This window comes from Drosophila novamexicana, unplaced genomic scaffold (assembly GCF_003285875.2).
Source record: "Drosophila novamexicana strain 15010-1031.04,08,12 unplaced genomic scaffold, DnovRS2.1 tig00000974-arrow-arrow-pilon, whole genome shotgun sequence".
Taxonomy (NCBI): Eukaryota; Metazoa; Arthropoda; class Insecta; order Diptera; family Drosophilidae; genus Drosophila; species Drosophila novamexicana.
The window spans coordinates 616,315-623,319 of NW_020824834.1; the positions used below are offsets into that span (position 1 = coordinate 616,315).

Genomic DNA, 7,005 nt, shown 5'->3' on the forward strand with positions numbered 1-7,005 from the left:
ATATACATATATTTTGATATCTATCACGCACAGTTTTGCATAACAAATATGCTCAGCTCCAAATCCGCAAACTCAATTTGCGCCAAATGCCGTCGCCTGGCCCTGAAAAATGACGAAAATATGAGCAGAGTGTGCAGAGAAGAACCCGAGCGACATTTGTCAATTTTATTTATGGTCACGTAGCGTTTCAATTTTGCTTTAGATTTTTCCTAATGGCCACAAACAAGCTACACAAACTACCTAGACGACCAGCAGCAGCAGCAGCCCCACCACCATCAGGTGTTAAAGGCCACTTAAGTGCTGAAAAATGTTGGGAGCCAGCAGCCAGGACCCACCTGGCTGGTCCAGCTGGCGTAATTACCCGCCATTTCGAGCTATCCAAAGTGTTGAAGGTGTCTAGGTTAATGCACAAACAAATTGAATCTAGAGTGTACCACAGGCTGCCTTGAAACCACTTTTATTTTTTAACGAAATATACGAAAAAATGTTCAAAATCAGTTTAGGCTTAATGGAAAGCAAAGCGAGCCAAGCATCTTTGTGTGAGCAAAGATGGAGTCAAAGCTCGAACACAGTATTGTTTACTCCTAATGCTGAGAATTTTCATATCATGTGCCTGAAACTTTCACTTTTCAGTTATGTTTTATATATGTTTCAGAGATTTGGGAAATATCATGTCATAATATAATTAGCGAAATAAGGTGGTATGAAAGGGTTTACTTACCATGCGATCAGCTTCAAAGATATTTTCAAACATTTTTGTCAAAATTCATCTAAAGGGTTTTTTCGCAGTTTTTGGATCCATACCTCCTTGGTGGAAATCACTTGAGATGTGTTTGCAGATTCCAAGCTTCCTCAGTGGGAAATGCGAATAATAGACTTTTTGGTTTTGTTTGAAGTTAGCATATGCATGCCTATTTGTTTATAATGCTTGTATGCATTTTTGTTTTGTATACATATATATATACACCATACATGCTTACATGCATGCATACATGCTTACATGCATGCATACATGCTTACATGCATGCATACATGCTTACATGCATGCATACATGCTTACATGCATGCATACATACTGCAAACATGCATATATACATACATACATACATGCATACATACATGCATACATGCATACATGCATACATGCATACATACATACATGCACACATGCATACATGCACGCATGCATGCATGCAAGCATACATACATACATATTTATACACACGTAAATATACATACATATAAACACATTCACACCAAAAAAAAACACAAAAAAAAAAAACAAAAAAAAACACCAAAAAAAAACAAGAAAAAACACAAAAAAAAAAAAAACACCAAAAAAAAACACCAAAAAAAAAAACACCAAAAAAAAAACACCAAAAAAAAACACCAAAAAAAAACACCAAAAACAAAAAAACACAAAAAAAAAACAAAAAAAAAGCACCAAAAAAAAACACTACACTACTAGCCCAAGCACGAAAACTGCAGAGCCTACTTAAATTCTTGAGAATCGAGGAGTAAAGCACTTGGTAGAAGTTCGTTTTATTTAAATTTGCAGCACAGCAATAAATAAGCTTGGTCTGTGTTTGGTATTGGAAAACCAACATGCATGCGTATATATATACATAAATGCACACATACATGCATGCATACACTAACACACACAAACGCCCACACACACACACATGCATACACACACAGTTATTAAATACTTATATGCACTTGTTAAAAATACCTGTATTATTATATACTTTGTTCCTTATAAGCTCACTATTATAAGATTTGTATAGAATCTATAGTTTATTTATTGCTAGTAAAATATAAATTAAAAAAAAAACCTTTAAATAAAATAAGAATGCAAGTTCCTTAATTAAATACAATCCATTTCATTGTTGTTGCATTGTTTAGTGCGTCATTTATGCCTAATTGGAGCTTATGTGATTGAGTTTTCGATCAGGAATGAGCAATTCGGCATTCAAGTTCAACTATGCCAACTGCTGCGCACAATAATGCCAGCAATTTTAAGCCGCAACACTTAAAGTGTGAAGAGTGTGTGTGTGTGCGTGTATGGGTGAGGGTTATCTGTGTGTGCCACATTATGCCTTGTTAAAAATGCCCAAAGAGTGAAAGGACCACAAAGACTGAAGCGGAAAGTTGTGCATATCTGTTTGTGTGCGTTGATGTGCGTGTGTGTGTGTATGTGTGTGTGCGTGTCATCATCGTGTTAACAAAAGAGCATACTCAAGTTTCATACGAAATGCAATTCCACTTTTGCGCACTTTATGTCAACATGTTGTACGTAAATCTTTGTGTAAGACTATGCCAAACGCTTTGCCCCGGGTTCAGGGGTGTCCTCGGCTGTCGCACACTAGGACACTGTCCGCCTGGGTGGTATAGCTTACATGTTGCTATCTCCCTCTCTCTCTGCCTATCTCTCTCTCTCTCTCGCTCTGCATGTGTCTGTGTGTGTGCGTGTAGTCGGTGTAAAAGTGTCAAAAGTGCTTGAAATTTCAGCAGGCTTTACAGATAGACAGACGAACAGTGCGGCGCACCAGGGGCGGAATGGAGGAGAGTTCAAGTAGAACTGGGGCAAAACTGGACAGTCTCTTCCTCATGCTCCTCTTCCTAGGGGTCGTAGTCGCAGCTCCGTTCTGTTCCGTTCAGTTCCAGTTTCGTTTTATGCCCCGGCAAAAAGCTCAAATGCAGAAATCACGCTCATATGCTCAGTTGCATGCAAAGTCAAAAGTCTCTTTGAGCACACACACACACACACACACACACACATAAATACGTTCACTTTGGCAAAATGTGTTGCTTTTTTTAGCTGGAATTTTTCTGCTAGCTGACAAACATTTGATATGCGTATTTGTGTTGCGCTTTTTCTTTTGGCTGCCATCCAAAATCTTGCAGCTCTCCTCCTCCGCCGGGCAATGTTTAGCCGATGCAAATAAACAAACATGCCTCTAGACATGCGCCACACCCACCCAAGCCACCCACTTGTGGGCGTGGGGGCGTGTCGTGCATGCAGCTGCCATGAAATATTTGGCGCTTGTAGCGTTTTTCACTTTGTGGCTGCAACCGAAAGCGAGAACCTTTTGCTTACCATCAAAGCGGAAGTTGAAGGAAGTTCTCATGAAAACCAAACAGCTGGCATTACTTGCCAGATGTCCCCGCCACTCACTCCCCCACACCCCCGCTGGCATTTTCCAACTCTGCTCATCTTGTAAGGTGCTGATTGTCTTCGAATGCGCTGCACTCCTTGGATATCCACCAGATGAAGATAATATCATGGCACCTGCAACTGTTTTATGTGATTAATGTGAAGTGTTTTTCTCGCTTTCATGGAATAAAGTTACTTAGCCGGGGTAAATCACTCAGTGGCTTAGTATTCCGTATTTAAGGGTATATATTAGAGTTACTTTCGAATATCTGCAACCAATCCAAATTAAAAAAATATATCAATTTTTAGCCTATAATTGTTGTTTGTCATATAAAACATATTAAGATTAATAAGAGGTGGAAATTCGGAAATAAATTACTAATATTTAGCTTGGCCTTTTGCTGCTATAACAATTTGAGAATTGTAAGCGTCACGTAACGAACAAGCCCTGAGTTCGATATTTGTGTTTAATCTTACAGAAAAAAGTCCCTATTTAAGTTTTCTCTTCATGCAAAATGGCAGCGCATTGGGACGCCTGCATGAAAGTAACAAGCCGCACCCCGATCCGTATATACCCCGATTCGCGCCAAATGTGCATGTACTTGATTGTGGGCGGGGCACTATAACTGTTATTGACACGGCATCATATTGAAAATATGCAGTTTTTTGCGCTTTTCGACGTGCGTGTAAGTTGTTGTTGTTTTTGTTGTTGTCGCTGCTGCTGGCGGTTGCCTGATGCTGGTTGCTGCAACTGGTTTGGGGCAGAGCCCGATGCTTGGGTAAATAAATGCGACAGCGTGGCATCGCATATATCAAAGTGCAGTGTTGTGCATATTTTATGCGGCCCACCCCACCATCGGGTAGGGGGCTGGGTCCTCCTGGCAGGAGGACATCATCATTATGTTGCACAGATAAACGCCTTAGGCAGGCAACTGTCAAGTGCAGAGAGCTGAAAAGGAGTTTACCGTGTGTGTGTGTGTGTGAGTGTGTGTGTGTGTGTGTGTGTGTGTGGGTCTGCTGACAGCTTATGATTTTGTAATTAAATGCTGTTATAAACAAACATGGCGGACTGCCTGCCATAACCTAAAAGGATATACACATGTATAATTCAGTCCTTGTGGCGATCAATCAATCGTATTTGAGAGGATTCCGTGTGTGTGTGTGTGGAGGCTGCGATTGCCACCGACCACTTGACTTACTATTTATTCCTGCACTAATTAAAATCAATTAATCTTCAAAATATGCACGTTATTATGTTGCATACACACACACACACTTGCGTATTTTCAAGTTATTGTTGCCTACTTCCTGGCGCTCTGTCGAATTCCTTTCAGCATTGCCTTGATTAGGTGTAAATTTATGCACTGTGCATATGATGTCTCGCACTTGCACTTGTTGTTTTTGTTGTTTTGAAGCAATTTGCGCTTAATTTATGCACGTGCCTTTATCTGAACTTTACGAGAATTGTGGTTAAGAGAACTTGATTTGTGATTCCTTTGCCGTGCGAATACTTAAGTGTGAGAGCAAGCCCTCATTCAACTTAAGCTCGAATCTCTAAATAGCTTTGTTTTGCTGTGCATTGTTTCCGTTTAAACAGTTGAGTAAATTTCCTGGTTTTCAGCACATTGCGGAGATTTGATAAACCAGATATTAAAGTGCCGCTCACGTCGTGGTCATATCTTAACTCTGTGGGTTGTGTGTTTGGCTTAAATATATCAATTATCAAATGAACTTATCTAAAGGTCTTGTTGCACTTCACCTATGCCGCACCATATCCTAGCTATAGTCTGTGCCGAATGTCGTCAAATAGTTTTTGATAGGAAAAATATATCTATATATATTAAAACTTACCTGACTTTGTCCTGGTTAAATATTGTTGAAAATTCGAGGTATACCAAGTATGTTGTGCATCAATTTCTGGCACATGCCGTGCTCTCGCTTTTCATGCATATTTTCCTCAAGGTATATATTCTCGACTCAACTGCAAACAAGAAGCATATCGATTAAATCAATTTAATTAAATGTGCATTTATTTATTAATAGACTAATTCAATTAGAATTGCAGCTCTTCACTTCTCTCCGAAGCCTAAAAAGAAGGCAAGCAAAGCTTCGATACTTTCGAAGCACAACACGTCTAGCATGTCCTTTTTTTGCGTTAACAAATGTAATTGAATAAAAGTCATCAGCTGTTGAGTTCAAGTATGCACAATGTGCAATTGGCCGGCAAACAGCAACAGTTACTCATAGACTGACCTACCAACTGCCTGGCTGGCTGGTTGGTTCAGCCTGGCCATAAATCCTTTACTGAACCAAAAGAACAAAAAAAAAGGGGCGAAAATAATAACCCCACCCCTGTTTTTTTTTGTGGCGCAAGGGGACATGACTGCATAATTTGCGTTGTCGTTTTCCGCTGGCAATTTTTCGTTTTAATTTTCATGTCTCTCGGTCGCTGTCTCTTAATTTTTGTGCTCGCAACTGACAGTCAAATAAATTATTACGCTGTCGTGTAAAAGCCGCAGAGATTAAGCAATTATGTGGCACTTAATGCTGGACCAGGCCCAGAAGGCGGCTCTGCTGCGGTAATTTAAAGCATCCGCCGCTTTATGCTAGCCATAAATTTTTGATTGCCAACTAGTAAAACAACGTTCAGCCCCAGCCACACCCTATCGTCTGGCTGGCCGCGCAGGTGCTTGGTTACGCACGCTTAACCGCAATTTGATTGGCTGCCCGGAAAAGTTTTGTGCAGCAGCCAAATGCAAACAGAGGAAACAGTTGCTGCAGGTCGGCCGCGCCTCAAGGAGCAGCAATATGAAAATGAAAATGAACATTTTCGGCGCTATAAACTCTAAACTGCAAGCCAGAAGTTGGCCTAGTTGTTGTTCTTGTTGTTGTTCTTGTTGTTTTTCATTCTGTTGCCTGTTGGCCAAAGTTTTGTGCGTGCGCGAAACCATAAAACCCAACGATGTGGCAAAAGCCTTTCTGACGTTCCCACAAAATCGTTTTTCAATATTCTCCGAGAGGTGGTAGAAGACACAGAATTGAATTTTGGTGCAATGCATAAGAGAAACACAGATAATCAGAAAAAAGAAAAAAAAATTGAAATTTATATGTTTGAAGAGAAGAAAGCTACTATTCTATTATCTCTAAATAACTAGTTAGAAAAAATTAAATTGATATAAGTGTATTGAGAGAAGAAGAATTGCGCTTAAATTGCTGGCAATGCAATTCTTTGACAAATAACTTGACCAACAACATTTTATGGCTCTATAGATTTTAATTTAAAATTTTCTAATTGCGTTGCTGTTGCTTTTGTTGCTGCTGCTGCTGCTGCTGCTGCTGTTGGATGAGAGAAGACATTTTGCAAAAACTGTCGCATGCAAATCAATCTCAGCTGTCTCTCAACCCGAAGCCAGACAATGTATGCATGCTGCTGCCAGCTTTGGGGTCAGCATTGTACTCTGGCACCCTCGAGTCCTGGCATCTTCAGAACTGTCTTCTATGTTTCATTAAATTTTTTGGGCCCTCTCGCCACTCATCTGTGCATTTTCCACACAACACAGCAGAATAGTACAAAATGCCACTGAGAGAAGCTGTTGTGCAGTGGCCCATGTCATTTGTCATTAAACCCAGTGGGGGAGGACGCGAAGGAGGGGAGAAGGTTGTCCAACAATAACAAAGAAACAGCTGTTGACAAGGAGCCAAGCGTATGGTTAACATGGCGTATGCGCAATATGTTTGCTTATGCACATCTGTCTGTCCCGACTTTGTATACATTGTAAGCTTTGGCCTGCACTGTTCACCGAGATTCTGGATTCTCCCTGGATATGTCTCTATTTGTCTGTCCG

General features: G+C 40.3%; 1 long non-coding RNA gene across 1 annotated transcript; it reads right to left on the reverse strand.

Moving 5' to 3' along the window:
* Window positions 1-1,877: 1,877 nt before the first annotated feature.
* LOC115765526 lies at window positions 1,878-5,075 on the reverse strand. Its single transcript, XR_004018126.1, has 3 exons — window positions 5,012-5,075; window positions 3,357-3,429; window positions 1,878-3,301 (listed from the first exon to the last, which is right to left on the reverse strand). It is a non-coding gene; the product is annotated as an uncharacterized LOC115765526 (long non-coding RNA).
* Window positions 5,076-7,005: the final 1,930 nt, after the last annotated feature.